Source organism: Hibiscus syriacus, unplaced genomic scaffold (assembly GCF_006381635.1).
Source record: "Hibiscus syriacus cultivar Baekdansim isolate YM2019G1 unplaced genomic scaffold, ASM638163v2 tig00111881_pilon, whole genome shotgun sequence".
NCBI lineage: Eukaryota > Viridiplantae > Streptophyta > Magnoliopsida > Malvales > Malvaceae > Hibiscus > Hibiscus syriacus.
The window spans coordinates 1,045,401-1,061,850 of NW_024063209.1; the positions used below are offsets into that span (position 1 = coordinate 1,045,401).

Sequence of the window (16,450 nt, forward strand, 5' to 3'; positions counted from 1 at the left end):
TGGCTAAACTCATGATTTGACCATTTTTCTTTTGGGATGAATTATAACCCCATTCCCGTATGTTTTTATGTAGAAAAACTTCAGTTTCTCTCCTCTAGTCAACTCACTTTCAACTACGATCTACTCGCCGTCCGACCTCCGATCGACGAACCGAAACCACCATCGTGTTCATTGTTGATCGATGAAAAAAACCCCTCAAGCCTTTCGTCATGAATCGTCGTCGTTCGTCGTTAATTTCAGTCAGAAGTATCATTGGTTTTAACTCAATTTCCGTTGGTTTTTCGCCGATTCACGACGATCCGGTCATCCGTTTTCGACACCTCCCGCACCATCGTGTTCCTTGCATCATTCCGAGTCCACCAGTGTTTTTCGTTTCTCCGTTGTCGTTGGCGCGTGGAGGGGTGAGACCGTCAAAGTTTCTGACGTTTCGGAATCGGGCTCTCCGCCGTTCAAAATTGTGAACCGAGCTTGGTAAGTGTCTCAAAATGCCTTAAAATAATTTTTAGGATTTTTTTTGAGAATTTTCCGACGCCGTGTTACTGTTCACGCGCCACCCGCGCCACCTCCGAGAGTGGGCGTCGTCTGGGTGTTAATTTTGTAATTAATTTCTGTTTGGGTGCTATTTGTGTAAAAGTCTGGTGTTAATTTCGTAAATATTTGCAGAATATTGCTAATTTTGTAATTAGTTTCTGTTAGGGTGATATTTGTGTAAAATGCTCGAATGTTGATCAGCGTTGACCACAGTTGACCAAAACTTTGACCGGCATTGATCGGCCATTAAACGACCTTTGACTTTGACCGAGTATACCTATCCTGACGTTTTTCGATGTTCCAAATCCGATTCCGCAGTCTGTCTTATGAAATTCGGACCCGAAGGCCTTGAAATTGCCAGTCAAACCCGTTAACTTTGATTTTGATCGAAAATTCCAAATTTTTGAAAAGTCATATTTTATGTTTTCGACGTCTCGAATCTGTTTTTGGGGTCTGTTTCACCAAGCTCAAACCCGGTAAGTTGTATTTGTTTGATTTATCACCCGATTCGATCCGTTTATCGTAATTAAACTTCGTTTTTATATAATTTATATTCATATGTATCTGAGGAATTATTGGAAGATGATTTCAAGATCGAGGGCGTTCGAATGGAATTTGTATGGTCGATCAGTATGGTATGAAAATCGAGGTAATACATTACTAACTTTTTATACTTTATGGAACATGTTGATATTGGTAAATGCATGAATAGAAATATTTGGTCTCATATGTGTAATTAATGAAGTTCTACACACGATTCGAATACAATAAAAATTCGGTAAATGAATATGGCTCAGATGACTGATATAAGAAATAGATGGATTGTTAGAATTAAATTATGAGTTATGTGATTAGTGATAAAGGTATTATTATGGATTTGTAGCATATAATCAAAGGTTAAATGTTAAAGGTACTTGGATGGGAAATTATGAGAATACTCCGGTAGGGTAAAATTACAAAAATGCCCTTATGTTGTAAGATGACAATAATTATTCCTGAAAGTTGGTTAATAACTATGAAAAGACATATTGATCCGATAAAATTACATATGTGCAAAAGAAATGCTAGTTTTGCTTAGAAAATTTGGATAACTGGTTTTTAACCCCAAAAGGGTTTGTATAAGATATGAGAAGTATGTTAAAGAATCATTTCGAGATCAAAGAATGTTCGGGAAAGCAATTAACCATTGGACCTCTAAAGTATAATTATTTTTGTTAAGAGTTAATATCAAAATTCTCTGGTTAAGAAATTATAAAAATGCCCTTGAGAGGTAAAAATAGTTCAAGTTGACTCTGAATGAGGAAGTAACATGAGACTTTGTTTTTAAACCGATAAATTACTAAATTGATTGTTGAGATCCTATTTTTGTATGGAAAATTCCTGATAATCTGTTAGTAACATCTGAGAAGGCATTTAACCTGGAAATCTCCGACTTGAGTAAGTACATGAAGAATAATAATTTATCGATGGTGATATTTTGTCGGAATAGTTCGAAGGGACTGACATAAATGATAAGTTTGAATTAAATAATAAGACCGGCGCTAGTGTGTATCAGTACTTGAATGGCATAGAACCACTTGAATGCTTGTTCGTTTCATCAAGTTTGAATTGATGATAATTTTGGAAGTACTCAGTTCAGCTCAACGTTAGAGCACATTCTGTAACACCCCTAACCCGTATCCGACCCGAGTACGAGTCTGAGGTGTCACATTGACTTTTCAAACTTTGACACTTATATAAAAACAAGGAAATTTAAAACTTTCATTCAAATAAAACTGTTAATTTACAAAAATTGACCATACTACACAAAACCGATCAGAGCATTTATAACTCACAAGTTGTTTACATGCCAACACACTACTTACAACAAAATACCTACATTGCAAGTTACTCCTGATCTGATCCTTCCTGTAAAGTATACTGTCCACTTAGCTCTTAATTATGATCTTCTTGCTTCTTGGTACCTACGTGTAAATCACTTACACGCTAAGCCACATACTTAGTGAGGCAATAAATGAACATGTAACAATAAATTCATGAATATGCACTCTTACCTTTTTATCATGATATTTCAATGAACATATATATATTATATGATAACATATGTAAACATGATATGCATGTATGAACTTTACTTCTTATACAGTTTTCCATTCCATTTATCTTTAGATTGCCCATATATATTAATGAGAACAAAGGTACTTGAGTACATTGAGGTTGTGCACTAATGCTGTCACCACAACTCAATAAATTCCCTCATGGGGCACCGAACATTCGTTCAGTATTTGTCCCGAAGGACCACTATTTCCCAAAGGACTATTGATTGTTCCGAAGAACCACTATGTCCCGAAGGACCACTGTATATCCCTTTACTCTTGGCATGCCAATTATACCTACATTTTTCATATTAAAGAACATGGGCTTAATTAAAATTCTCATTAACATATCACTACTATCACTTCTCATATAGCACATAATCCATTTCATATACACATGATTCTTTTAAATATTCACATACCGGTATCAATTACCCTTGCAATGACATTTATTCACATAATATCATATTAAAGCATAATAAATTGTGCACAAAATCACTATAACAATAATGCATGTATGCATTTACATGAATATGAAATTATGAATTCAACTATCAGAGATAGACTTATCACAAGTCTTATCTCCATACAATTAAACCATAAAATGCACTCACCTTAGCCTTGCTTGTTTTGACTCACTACTAATCCTTTTTATTGTTCCGAAACAGACTTACGTTCTATATCTACATAGTAATACATTAATACATATCAGTATACTAATTAATATATGCTAAACTATCACTTCTTAGTCTAAAAGAAAAGATAACTTTATCTTTAATGAGGGTATGCATCGATGCACTCTACAGTGTATCGATGCATTCCTTAACGGGTGCATCGATGCACTACTTATGCATCAGTTCATGAATCACATTCGATGTTTGTATTTAATGGGGTGCATCGATGCACTCCTTATGCATCGATGCACTAATGGCATTCGATGTTTTTATTTTATCAGAGTGCATCGATGCACTTCATGTGCATTGATACACCTTGAACAATTTCTGGGATTTATCCCTGATGCATCGATGCATATTGAATGTGCATCGATGCACATAGCCCAAAATTGTTATTTTTATCACGAAATTCATCCATTTTTCTCCCCAATTCTTCTTATTTCACTTCTTTTATTGTTTCTAACTTGCATACATATACTTACACTCATTACTACTCAATAATCACTTCTTTAATCTTAAAATCCAATCTTCCACATAAACTTCAAGAATTTCACCCCAATTCCAACATGTTCAAAATCTAATTTCGACACTTCATATCCTTTAATTAAGTAGATGACAAGTCAAATTCAACTTCTTATTCTAATTATGAACTCTATTTCGAAATTTTATTCACACACTCCAAATCTTTAAATCCTCCTACCCTCTTCATTTTGTTGTTTTGAAACAGATTAAGCTTTCCTTAATCTTACTTATCACCTAATAGTCAAAACCTAACTTAAATTTCAGCACATAATCAGCTTAAAAGAAATCTCACCTTTGCTTAGCTTCACACGTGAAGAACAAGAAGAAAAAGGAAGAGAACTCTGGAACCTTGTTTTTCTTTTCTCTCTTCCACATGGAGTTAATATAAATATAAGAAATCTTAATTATTTCCCCTTACAAATGACCATTCTATCCTTCAATTTCATTTTTCCTTGCAATTTAACCATATACCAAATTCAACACTATTCAATCATTCTATTTTAATCACCACATTTTGAAGTTTTATAATTTAGTCACTAACCCGGTATTGAGGTTGTTACACATTTGATAGTAAAAAAATGGATATTCGTATGATAAATCAACCATAAATATCAGAATGACTTTATTATATAACTAAATTAAACTGAAAGGAAGTATAATATGTATAGGAAATTCATAAACATCTGAATTAATCTGGAAAACTCTGTAGTAACCGAGATAGACTTGATTTCTAAATGAACAAAGTAACCTCAATGATTGAGGATTAAATAAGTGATTGAATGAGTCTGGAATCACTGTTGAATTTACATGATAAATTATCCTTATGGGTCACGAACCATGAATCAAGTACGTATATATTTCCTGATATCGTTGAAACATGGAAATGAAATAAAGAACATTGAAAGATCTATTCAACGATGATTATGAAGATGATCTACGGATTAGAATGGTTGGTATTATAGAGTGAATATAGGAAGGGCAATGAATTGACCAGCCGACATGCATCAGTTCTAAGAGTTGTTCAGCTCATGTTGTTCGATAATCTGATTGATTGACATGGATGATAATTTCCCTGAATATTCGTTTCTTCTTTATCAACTCAAATCACTCTGGTTATTCCTGATGCACATGAAAACATAGTGGGATTCTAAAGTATCAAACTTAAAGGTCTAATTAGATCGGTTAGTAATCAATTCTCTTCAATAGAACCTCGTTCCTGGAATCCAATCAAATTACATAAGTTTCCTGTTATCAATAATAATGATTACAAAATGACTCTGAGAGATACTTGGATCCTCTAGTGTGTTCCATATATATACTACATGACGATTTTTATATGTTTTGAAATGAGTTTTAACGTAAGTATTGATTTACTGGTTTATGAACCATAGCAACAGGGTATATGATTATGAATATGATTTTTATCGAGAAATATGAATTGATTCTGATTTATGGAATCACAGAAATTTCTGTTTTATGAACTACAGTTTTAGGTTTCACTGGTTATACTCAAACTGTTTTTTCTGGGATATTATATGGGTAGACTAGAGGTACAGCTCTGATCAAGTTGGAAATTTATTACGGACCTAAGGTGATCTTTGGGTAGGCTCTCGGGCCCCAAGGCACTCCCTTGGGTTAATCATTTGACTACTTATGGTGTACAAGTGGAAATTGGTTATACGATTTATTTTATTATCTCAGTTATGATATATTACTGGATCACGATCCATGTATTACGATTTACGGATAAAACTGATTTCTACTGGATTTTTATATGGATAGGAATCTGGAGTTTTGAGGCACAACCCTGATCCGACTGTAAGTCCTTACGGACCTAAGGATATCTTAGGTAGGCCCAAGGCATATCCTTAAGTTGGTTCCCTTTGCTGTGTGCATAAGGTAACCCTACGGACCTAAGGATATCTTGGGTAGGTCCCAAGGTATATCCTTAGGTTGGTTCCCTTTGCTGTGTGCATAAGGTAACCCTACGGACCTAAGGATATATTGGGTAGGTCCCAAGGTATATCCTTAGGTTGGTTCCCTTTGCTGTGTGCATAAGGTAACCCTACGGACCTAAGGATATCTTGGGTAGGCCCCAAGGTATATCCTTAGGTTGGTTCCCTTTGCTGTGTTCTTAAGGTAACCTTACGTATCTAAGGATGTCCTTAGGTAGATCCAAGGTATATCCTTAGGTTGGCTCCTTTTTTTGTTGTGTGCTAAGGGCAAGCCCTATGGATGCAGTTCCTGGAGTTTGGTTGGGGGTTCAACTATGGTTTTAAAAGATTTATATCTTTTCACTGGATTTTATTGGAACACACTAGACATCCTATTCGATCTCCTGAAAATGTCATACTTTGAATGATTCCTATGAACTGTGATCTTCTTGGCTTCAACTTGATTAACTACGATGAAACCTCAGATTATTCCAAAAATTTGTATACGTCTGATTGAATAAGGAAATTATGGCTTTCAATTTATCTGCATGTCCTATAGCATCATCTGGTAGTTTTGTATTTCTGAGCTTTTCAAAGCTCACTCTATTACTTACAATTGCAGGTTAAAAGAATTGTACCAGTATAACTATCAACATCAGTAAGGGAGTTCTTCCGGCGTTGCTTGCAGAGTATGATACATGTGATTATGGGGCATGTAGATTGTATTTCGCTTTATATCTGAGTATGGAAAACCTGTTTAATTTCTGAATAATAATAAATCATTTTATGATTTTACATGTTTTATGAAAAGTTTTAAATTTTTCGCTATTTTTACAGTGGGTCGCTCCGGTGACCTAATGTGACATTCTAGATCGGATCGGGCTATCCACATTGGTCTGAGGGGGTTACATTTAGTGGTATCAGAGCTTTGGTTTTAGTCAAATTTTCAAGATAGATCGGTCGGTCGAATGTCAAAAGATGTCTGATCAGTACATGCCCCTAGATTGCAATCGTACCTCTCTGAGCCGGAACTCCAAGGTTGAGTCCTTATTTGTAATAAGAAAACCTAAACTTTATCCATTAAGACTCTACCTTTGCATAAGGGAATACCAGTAACATCTGTCTAAACGCTGTAAAGTACCTCACGAGCCATGTGAGAGTTATTCATCTGAGAAATTCTGACTCGAATCCGGAAATGAAATTTGGATATGCTACTGCTTTATGAGCATATTCTCATAACCAACACTGAATTGATTACTCAAAGAAATTTTCGTTCGGATTCTTTTATTGAAATGAGGGAGAGTTGTGATAATAATGTATACCCAACTGGTTAAGGATTAGTGGAGGATCCGTATTTCTATAAGAGTTACATGAAATATATGAAAGAACTGATGGAAGTTTCATTTATCTAATTATGTGACATGAATGAATTTTGAGGATGAAATTCTTTTAAGGAGGGGAGAATTGTAACACCCCAATTTGGGTGCTAAATTTCAAAAATTATAAAGTGGTGAATTTAATTGGTATTTTGTAAGAAGCGGTGGATTAAATTGTAAAATTTTAAAGTTGGCAGACTGTTTTAAGAAGTTTAGGAAATTTAATGGCTAAACTCATGGTTTGACCATTTTTCTTTTGGGATGAATTATAACCCATTCCCGTATGTTTTTCTACAGAAAAACTTCAGTTTCTCTCTTACAATCAACTCACTTTCAACTCCGATCTACTCGCTGTCCGACCTCCGATCGACGAACCAAAACCACCATCATGTTCGTTGTTGTTCGATGAACAAAACCCCTCAAGCCTTTTGTCGTGAATCATCGTCGTTCGTCGTTAATTTTAGTCGGAAGTATCGTTGGTTTTAACTCAATTTTTGTTGGGTTTTCGTCGATTCACGACGATCCGGTCATCCGTTTTCGATACCTCCCGCACCATCATGTTCCTTGCATCATTCCGAGTCAACCGGTGTTTTCCGTTTCTCCATCGTCGCCGGTGTGTGGAGGGGTGAGACCGTAAAAGTTTCTGACGTTTCAGAATCGGGCTCTCCGCCGTTCAAAATTGTGAACCAAGCTTGGTAAGTGTCTCAAAATGCCTTAAAATAATTTTTAGGAAATTTTCCGGGAATTTTTCAACACCGTGTTACTGTTCACGCGCCACCCCCGATAGTGGGCATCATCTGGGTATTAATTTTGTAATTAATTTCTGTTTGGGTGCTATTTGTGTAAAATTCGGGTGTCAGTTTCGTTAATATTTACAGAATGTAGCTAATTTTGTAATTAATTTATGTTAGGGTGATATTTGTGTAAAATGGTCGAATGTTGACTGTTGACCTCATTGACCGTTGACCAGCGTTGACCACAATTGACCAAAACTTTGACCGGCATTGACCGGGCATTAAATGACCTTTGACTTTGACCAAATATACCTATCCTGGCATTTTTCGACGATCCAAATCCAATTCCACAGTCTGTTTTTCGAAATTCGGACTCGAAGGCCTTGAAATTGCAAGTCAAACCCGTTGACTTTGATTTTGATCGAAAATTCCAAATTTTCGAAAAGTCATATTTTATGTTTTCAATGTCCTGAATCTGTTTTTGGGGCCCGTTTTGCCAAACTCGAACCCGATAAGCTGTATTTGACTGATTTATCACCCGATTCGATCCGTTTATCGCAATTAAGCTCCGTTTTTTTATATAATTTATGTTGATATGTATCTGAGGAATTATTGGAAGATGATTTCAAGATCGAGGGTGTTCGAATGGAATTTATATGGTCGATCAGTATGGCAAAGAAATCGAGGTAATACATTACTACATTTTTATACTTTATTAAACATGTTGATATTGGTAAATGCATGAATGGAAATGTTTGATCTCATATGTGTAATTAATGAAGTTCTACACATGATTCGAATTCAGTAAAAATTTGGTAAATGAATATGGCTCAGATGACTGATATAATAAATGGATGGATTGTTAGAATTAAATTATGAGTTCTGTGATTAGTGATAAAGGTATTATCATGGATTTGTAGCATATAATCAAAGGTTAAATGTTAAAGGTACTTGGATGAGAAATTATGATAATACTCCGGTATGGTAAAATTACAAAAATACCCTTATGTTGTAAGATGACAATAATTATTCCTAGAAGTTGGTTAATAACTCTGATAAAATTACATATGTACAAAAGAAATGCTAGTTTTGCTTAGAAAATTTGGATAACTGGTTTTTAACCCCAAAAGGGTTTGTATAAGATATGAGAAGTATGTTAAAGAATCATTTCGAGATCAAAGAATGTTTGGGAAAAGAATTAACCATTGGACCTCTAAAGTATAATTATTTTTGTTAAGAGTTAATATCGAAATTCTCTAGTTAAAAAATTACAAAAATGCCCTTGAGAGGTAAAAATAGTTCAAGTTGACTCTGAATGAGGAAGTAACATGAGAATTTGTTTTTAAACTGATAAATTACTAATTTGATTATTGAGATCCTATTTTTGTATGGAAAATTCCTGATAATCCGTTAGTCACATCTGAGAAGGCATTTAACCTGGAAATCTCTGACTTGAGTAAGTACATGAAGAATAATAATTTATCGATGGTGATATTTTGTCGGAATAGTTCGAAGGGACTGACATAAATGATAAGTTTGAATTAAATAATAAGATCTGACGGAAGGAAATGATCAAATACCCCTGTAATGAAAATGATTAAATAATATCACCAAGCCAGGAATGAATGGATATCCTCAAGCTTTGAAATGAATGGAAGATCATTGAGCATAAAAAGGACCAAAATACCCTTATGTCCTAGACTAAGTAAATGTCTTGGATTATTTAAGAAATTCAAATAAATATGGATGTTGTACTGCTCTTAAAGATTAAGGAACACAATTTAAGCCGATCAACCAATGTTAGTGATGTATCAGTACTTGAATGGCATAGGAACCACTTGAATGCTTGTTCATTTCATCAAGTTTGAATTGATGATAATTTTGGAAGTACTCAGTTCAGCTCAACGTTAGAGCACATTCGATAGTAAAAAAATGGATATTCGTATGATAAATCAACCACAAATATCAGAATGACTTTATTATATAACTATATTAAACTGAAAGGAAGTATAATATATATAGGAAATTCAGAAACATCTGAATTACTCTGGAAAACTCTGTAGTAACCGGGATAGACTTGATTTCTAAATGAATGAAGTAACCTCAATGATTGAGGATTAAATAAGTGATTAAATGAGTCTGGAATCATTATTGAATTTACATGATGAATTGTCCTTATGGGTCACGAACCATGAATCAAGTACGTATGTATTTCCTGATATCGTTGAAACATGGAAATAAAATAAAGAACATTGAAAGATCTATTCAGCGATGATTATGAAGATGATCTACGGATTATAATGGTTGGTATTATAGAGTGAATATAGGAAGGGCAATGAATTGACCAGCCGACATGCATCAGTTCTAAGAGTTGTTCAGCTCAAGTTGTTCGATAATCCGATTGATTGACATATATGATAATTTCCCTGAATATTCGTTTCTTCTTTATCAACTCAAATCACTCCGGTTATTCCTGATGCACATGAAAACATAGTGGGATTCTAAAGTATCAAACTTAAAGGTCTAATTAGATCGGTTAGTAATCAATTCTCTTCAATAGAACCTCGTTCCTGGAATCCAATCAAATTGCATAAGTTTCCTGTTATCCATAATAATGATTACAAAATGACTCTGAGAGATACTTGGATCCTCTAGTGTGTTCCATATATATACTACATGACGATTTTTATATGTTTTGAAATGAGTTTTAACGTAAGTATTGATTTACTGGTTTATGAACCATGGCAACATGGTATATGATTATGAATATGGTTTTTATCGAGAAATGTGAATTGATTCTGATTTATGGAATCACAGAAATTTCTGTTTTATGAACTATGGTTTTAGGTTTCATTGGTTATACTCAAATTGTTTTTTCTGGGATATTATATGGGTAGACTGGAGGTACAGCTCTGATCAAGTTGGAAATTTATTACGGACCTAAGGTGATCTTTGGGTAGGCTTTCGGGCCCCAAGGCACTCCTTTGGGTTAATCATTTGACTACTTATGGTGTACAGGTGGAAATTGGTTATACGGTTTATTTTATTATCTCAGTTATGATATATTACTGGATCATGATCCATGTATTACGATTTACGGATAAAACTGATTTCTACTGGATTTTTATATGGATAGGAATCTGGAGTTTTGAGGCACAACCCTGATCTGACTGTAAGTCCTTACGGACCTAAGGATATCTTAGGTAGCCCCAAGGCATATACTTAGGTTGGTTCCCTTTGCTGTGTGCATAAGGTAACCCTACGGACCTAAGGATATCTTGGGTAGGTCCCAAGGTATATCCTTAGGTTGGTTCCCTTTGCTGTGTGCATAAGGTAACCCTACGGACCTAAGGATATCTTGGGTAGGTCCCAAGGTATATCCTTAGGTTGGTTCCCTTTGCTGTGTGCATAAGGTAACCCTACGGACCTAAGGATATCTTGGGTAGGCCCCAAGGTATATCCTTAGGTTGGTTCCCTTTGCTGTGTTCTTAAGGTAACCCTACGTATCTAAGGATGTCCTTAGGTAGATCCAAGGTATATCCTTAGGTTGGCTCCTTTTTTTGTTGTGTGCTAAGGGCAAGCCCTATGGATGCAGTTCCTAGAGTTTGGTTGGGGGTTCAACTATGGTTTTAAAAGATTTATATCTTTTCACTGGTTTTTATTGGAACACACTAGACATCCTATTCGATCTCCTGAAAATGTCATACTTTGAATGATTCCTATGAGCTGTGATATTCTTGGCTTCAACTTGATGAACTACGATGAAACCTCAGATTATTCCAAAAATTTGTATACATCTGATTGAATAAGGAAATTATGGCTTTCAATTTATTTGCATGTCCTATAGCATCATCTGGTAGTTTTGTGTTACTGAGTTTTTCGAAGCTCACTCTATTACTTACAATTGCAGGTTAAAAGAATTGTACCAGTATAGCTATCAACATCAGTAAGGGAGTTCTTTCGGCGTTGCTTGCAGAGTATGATACATGTGATTAGGGGGCATGTAGATTGTATTTCGTTTTATATCTGAGTATGAAAAACCTATTTATTTTATGAATAATAATAAATCATTTTATGATTTTACATGTTTTAAGAAAAGTTTTAATTTTTTCGCTATTTTTACAGTGGGTCGCTCCGGTGGCCTAATGTGACACTTCAGATCGGATCGGGCTATCCACATTGGTCTGAGGGGGTTACAATTCAAGTATTTATAAACTAAGATACAAAATATATACACCATATTGTCTACTTTAGACAAGCAATGGTCTTGGCTTAATGGTTGAATATATGTTTACTTTCCTAAGTGACCAAGGTTTGGATTTTTTGCTCCAATTTACTTTCCTTTGTTTTCTTTCAATCATATGGTCACGTGTCACTTTTTGATTGGATGAAATAAATATATTAAATTAAAATAAAGTTAGCCCTCCAACCAAATGGTAACATGTGACATTATTCAATTGTATAATTAAATTTATTTTAATTTATTAAAAGTAAGACTAAATTGAGAGAATATGTAAATAAAAAGGACTAAATGTATACTTATAGCAAAATATTTAATTACTGTTAACAGTAGTTAACTTGGAGTGACCACATCTTAATTAAATAAAAACGAAAGTGATTATATCTTATTTTTTTAAATCAGTGACCAAAAGTGGACAAAATACAAACATAAGTGATCATCTGTGTAGTTAACCTTAAAAAATCATATTTAAACCAAATCAATTGTTTAAAGAATAAAACCGAATTAGATTAAATTTAGGATGAAAAATCCGACTCCACCTAGAAAATTACAAATCCCACTCACTTAATCCAAGTTATTTACGCCTCGCGCCTTCCCAACAAATAATTATAGCAATGTGTTAGTTTTTTCTTCTATTTGAAATTTTACAATTTAATCCCTCTTGCAAAAAAAAAAAAAGGATTGAAGTTCAAAAGTTCAGGGAGTACATGAATTAAATGCATAATTAGATCTTTTTATGTTATAAATATGTTGTTTTATTTCTCCTAACCTTTTGTTGGTGTATAAATACTTTATACACTTGTTTGATTAGTTAAAAAAGTTTGATGTGCCTTCTAAAGGTAAAAAAAATAATAATAAGGTGGTGGATAGCTAAATAAATGAACTTCATTTGTTGATTTACATTATGATAGCAAGAATTTAATGTTGGATTAAAACCCATAATTATGAACACATACTTTTTAATATATATTGTTATCATAAAATATGACATAAATTAAGTGATCAATTATATTATAAATTATTGAGTCAATCAAGAGGATGAAATAGCCAAGAGGGGTGAATTGACAATTAAAAAATTTGACAGAAGCTTGAAAGAAAAAAATAGGAAATTGAACACAAGAATTTTAGAGTGGTTCGACTTTCTAAATCAAAGTCTACATCCACTACCTTATCTATCCACACTAAGGATTTTCACAAATTCACTAATTTGTATCAATCTTTGAGGACAAGGTGCAACCTTACAACTCCTCAAGAACTTACCACAAATTCTAGAGAATACTCTCTCAAAGAGAAAATTATAAATTTACAAAGTTAGAAAACCGCACTAGGAATGTGTTTGCACAATTCAAGAACAAATAAGAACATTCAACAAATAAAACAAATGAGTACAATAGTGTTCTTTGAAATCAAAAAAGAAAATTGAAGAATATTGACTTTGGCTCAATGTGTTTGCTTTGGCTTTCTTTGTGATTCCTTATCTTCATATGGTTTGAAATCTTGTTTTTATACCTCTTCATTCAGTTCTAGCCATTTGAGTTATTGTGGAAGTTAATAGAGTCATTGGGATGAAGTTTCCCGCGATAAATGTTGCCTAGACGCCTTGAGTATCGATACTGGGGCTTGGAGTATAGATACTTCCAACATTAATTACAAAAAATTTGACTGTTAGAAAAGGGGGGTATCAGTACCAAAATTGGCTACTAGAGTTCATTTTTGTCAAAACCATTGAGGGAGTATCGATACTCCCATATCGAGTATCGATACTACTGCCTATTTTTACACAATAATATCAATACTGGTAACGGTACTGCATGAACAATATCAGTACTGTTCTTGCAGTATCTGTACTACTAGGTTTAAAAATGATTTTTGACTCGATTAAAATCCGAAACCCTTTGTAAAATTGTTTTAAAATTATTCCATTATATAACTTTAATTTTCAAGAAGAGTAGGAAATAAAAATGGAGTTTTTGACCTTAAAAGAATTTCAATATTCGAACAATTTAATCAAATATAAACTTGAAAATCGAATATAAAATAATCTTAAAATTTCTTTAAAATAATATTCATTTTTGGTATATCAAAATACAAAGCATGGTTCAACAATATCCCTTTTTGATATAACAAAATCTTTGAAAAATTTTAAGATTTTTAAGACTTACTCCCCCTTACTCTAATATTTCTCTCCCTTTTTGTTAAAAAAAAGAAGAAAAAAACAAGATAAACACCTATATATATATATATATATATATATAAACTGTGAAGATCAATAGCCAAATGAGGATAGTCAACAAACATAAATATTCTTTAAACAATAAGCATGGTCATAACTTAAAATTAGGCATGTCACAATTATCAAATATCATAAATCAATCAAGCTAGCATAAATATTCATAAAATCATATAAATACCCAAATCATCCAAATCCATAAATTAAGTACGAAGAATCATCCAAAAGCACACGAAAAAAAAATCCAAATAACCAAACCGAAAAAGTAAAGGAAAATGAAGATGCAATATAAGAAAACAAAGGAAAAGTTAAAAATACTGACTATTGGTGACCAGCATAAGACTGACGTTGTTACCTGTCAGAACTCAAAAGTTGTCGGATTTCAACTAGGTGATTACACTTCTAATTTTGCTAACAATTTTTAAGTATCCTTTGCCTTCAAGAGTGATCAAAGTTATTCAAAGACTATAAAGCATCAAAACAACACGAAATGCACAAAATGGTCAAAAGAAAATCTTGTTTCGGATGAGCAACTCAGAGGGTCCGCAATTTCCTTCCCCCAACACCAAGCACAAGCATACCTAAAGCTCCTTCCCCTGTTGGCATCCCTAAATCGTCTTTCACCATCACCACTTCTTCTTCTACTCCATTCTCTTATTGTCGGAACTGAATTGGGTATTTTCATCGTCTCATTCAAACAGGAAAAAAGGGATTTGGGTATTTCATCAGTCGGCAGTATTCTATTCTCTCAATTCCCCAGTTATGAGAACCATATATTACATACTTAATAAAAATATTATTAATCTATTAAACTCCAAGTGTGAGGATAGCTCAGTTGGGAGAGGATCAGACTGAAGATCTGAAGGTCACGTGTTCGATTCACGTTCATCGCAAGCCTTTTTCCATTTTCGTTTTGCAAGCTTCAAAAGAGGGAACGAAAACAGAATGGTTATACGACGTTAAAGCTGGTTTCACTCGAGCATTTTGCTTCAATTTTTGGGTTATGTTTGATGTTTTCTATATTGCAGCAGCTTCACACACTTGTTCAAGCAAGTGTTAATGGTGGCAGTGAGTTCCATTTTTAGCAGCTTAATATTACTTTTCTCAGCTTCATCTATTATTGAAGTAGGGGACCAGGGGAACGAGAAATAGGAACTATAACTGATATGTCATTCATTCCAATATTTTTATCATCCTCATCAAACCATTAACAACTAAAAAAAATATTTCAAATATGAGCTATGATTCTGTTCTAGGCAATGGTGGTGACCTTGTCTTAACTGCTGCCATTCTTTTCGTAGTAATGGTATCTAGTGTTAAGGCTTGCGAGTGCATCCTACATCCAATCAAATCACACACACAGAAATACTGATTAAAAACGAAACAAATTGAGATGAGTTTAATTTGGTTTTGAGAATGAAAATGGAGAGAAGAGAACCTTGCATGAATAAGCCTCAGACTTGGCTTAAGATAGCTTCTTCCACCACTGTTATAAGCAAGTGATGCCCCAATTGCTGATGCCCATACTGCTCCTGAGACACCCAAATTGTGCATCATGTCAAGACAAATGAAGAAAACCCATTAAACAAAAAAGGAAATAGATGTAAAGTTACCAATGGCAGTGAGCTTGTGCTGTGAAACCCAACACTGAAATGCCCCCATCTTTGTTCCTTTTTGTTATGTAGTAGGTGAAGTGAATAGACTGAGATTGAGAGGAAATGGAGGGCAGATAATTTATAGGGAAAGTGAAATGTGTGCATTTACTTTATATTGGAACATTGGATATAGGTTAAAGCTGTTGGCTGGTTTGTGTTGGGATGTCCACATGTTGCCAGATCCAGTGGGCCATTTGCATTACAACCTGCACTCGAAACTATGAGCTAAAGTGTCTTGCTTCGATCAGCATCAGCAGGTGGTGGGGTTGGCATGTGGGAATTACTAATGGTTTAGAAGGGTTGTAAGCGAGTCGAATTCCAGTATTATTCAACTTTACTAAAAAAAAATTAAATTTAAAGTTGATTTCGACTCTGATTCTAAAATTTTTGAGCTTAAAGTTATTAAATTTTACCCAACTTAAAAATTAAAAATTGAAGTTAAATTAAAAATTGAAGTT

The 16,450-nt window shown here is 34.0% G+C and overlaps 1 non-coding gene across 1 annotated transcript; it reads left to right on the forward strand.

Moving 5' to 3' along the window:
- Window positions 1-15,157: 15,157 nt before the first annotated feature.
- On the forward strand, window positions 15,158-15,230 carry TRNAF-GAA. The gene has a single exon. It is a non-coding gene; the product is annotated as a tRNA-Phe (tRNA).
- Window positions 15,231-16,450: the final 1,220 nt, after the last annotated feature.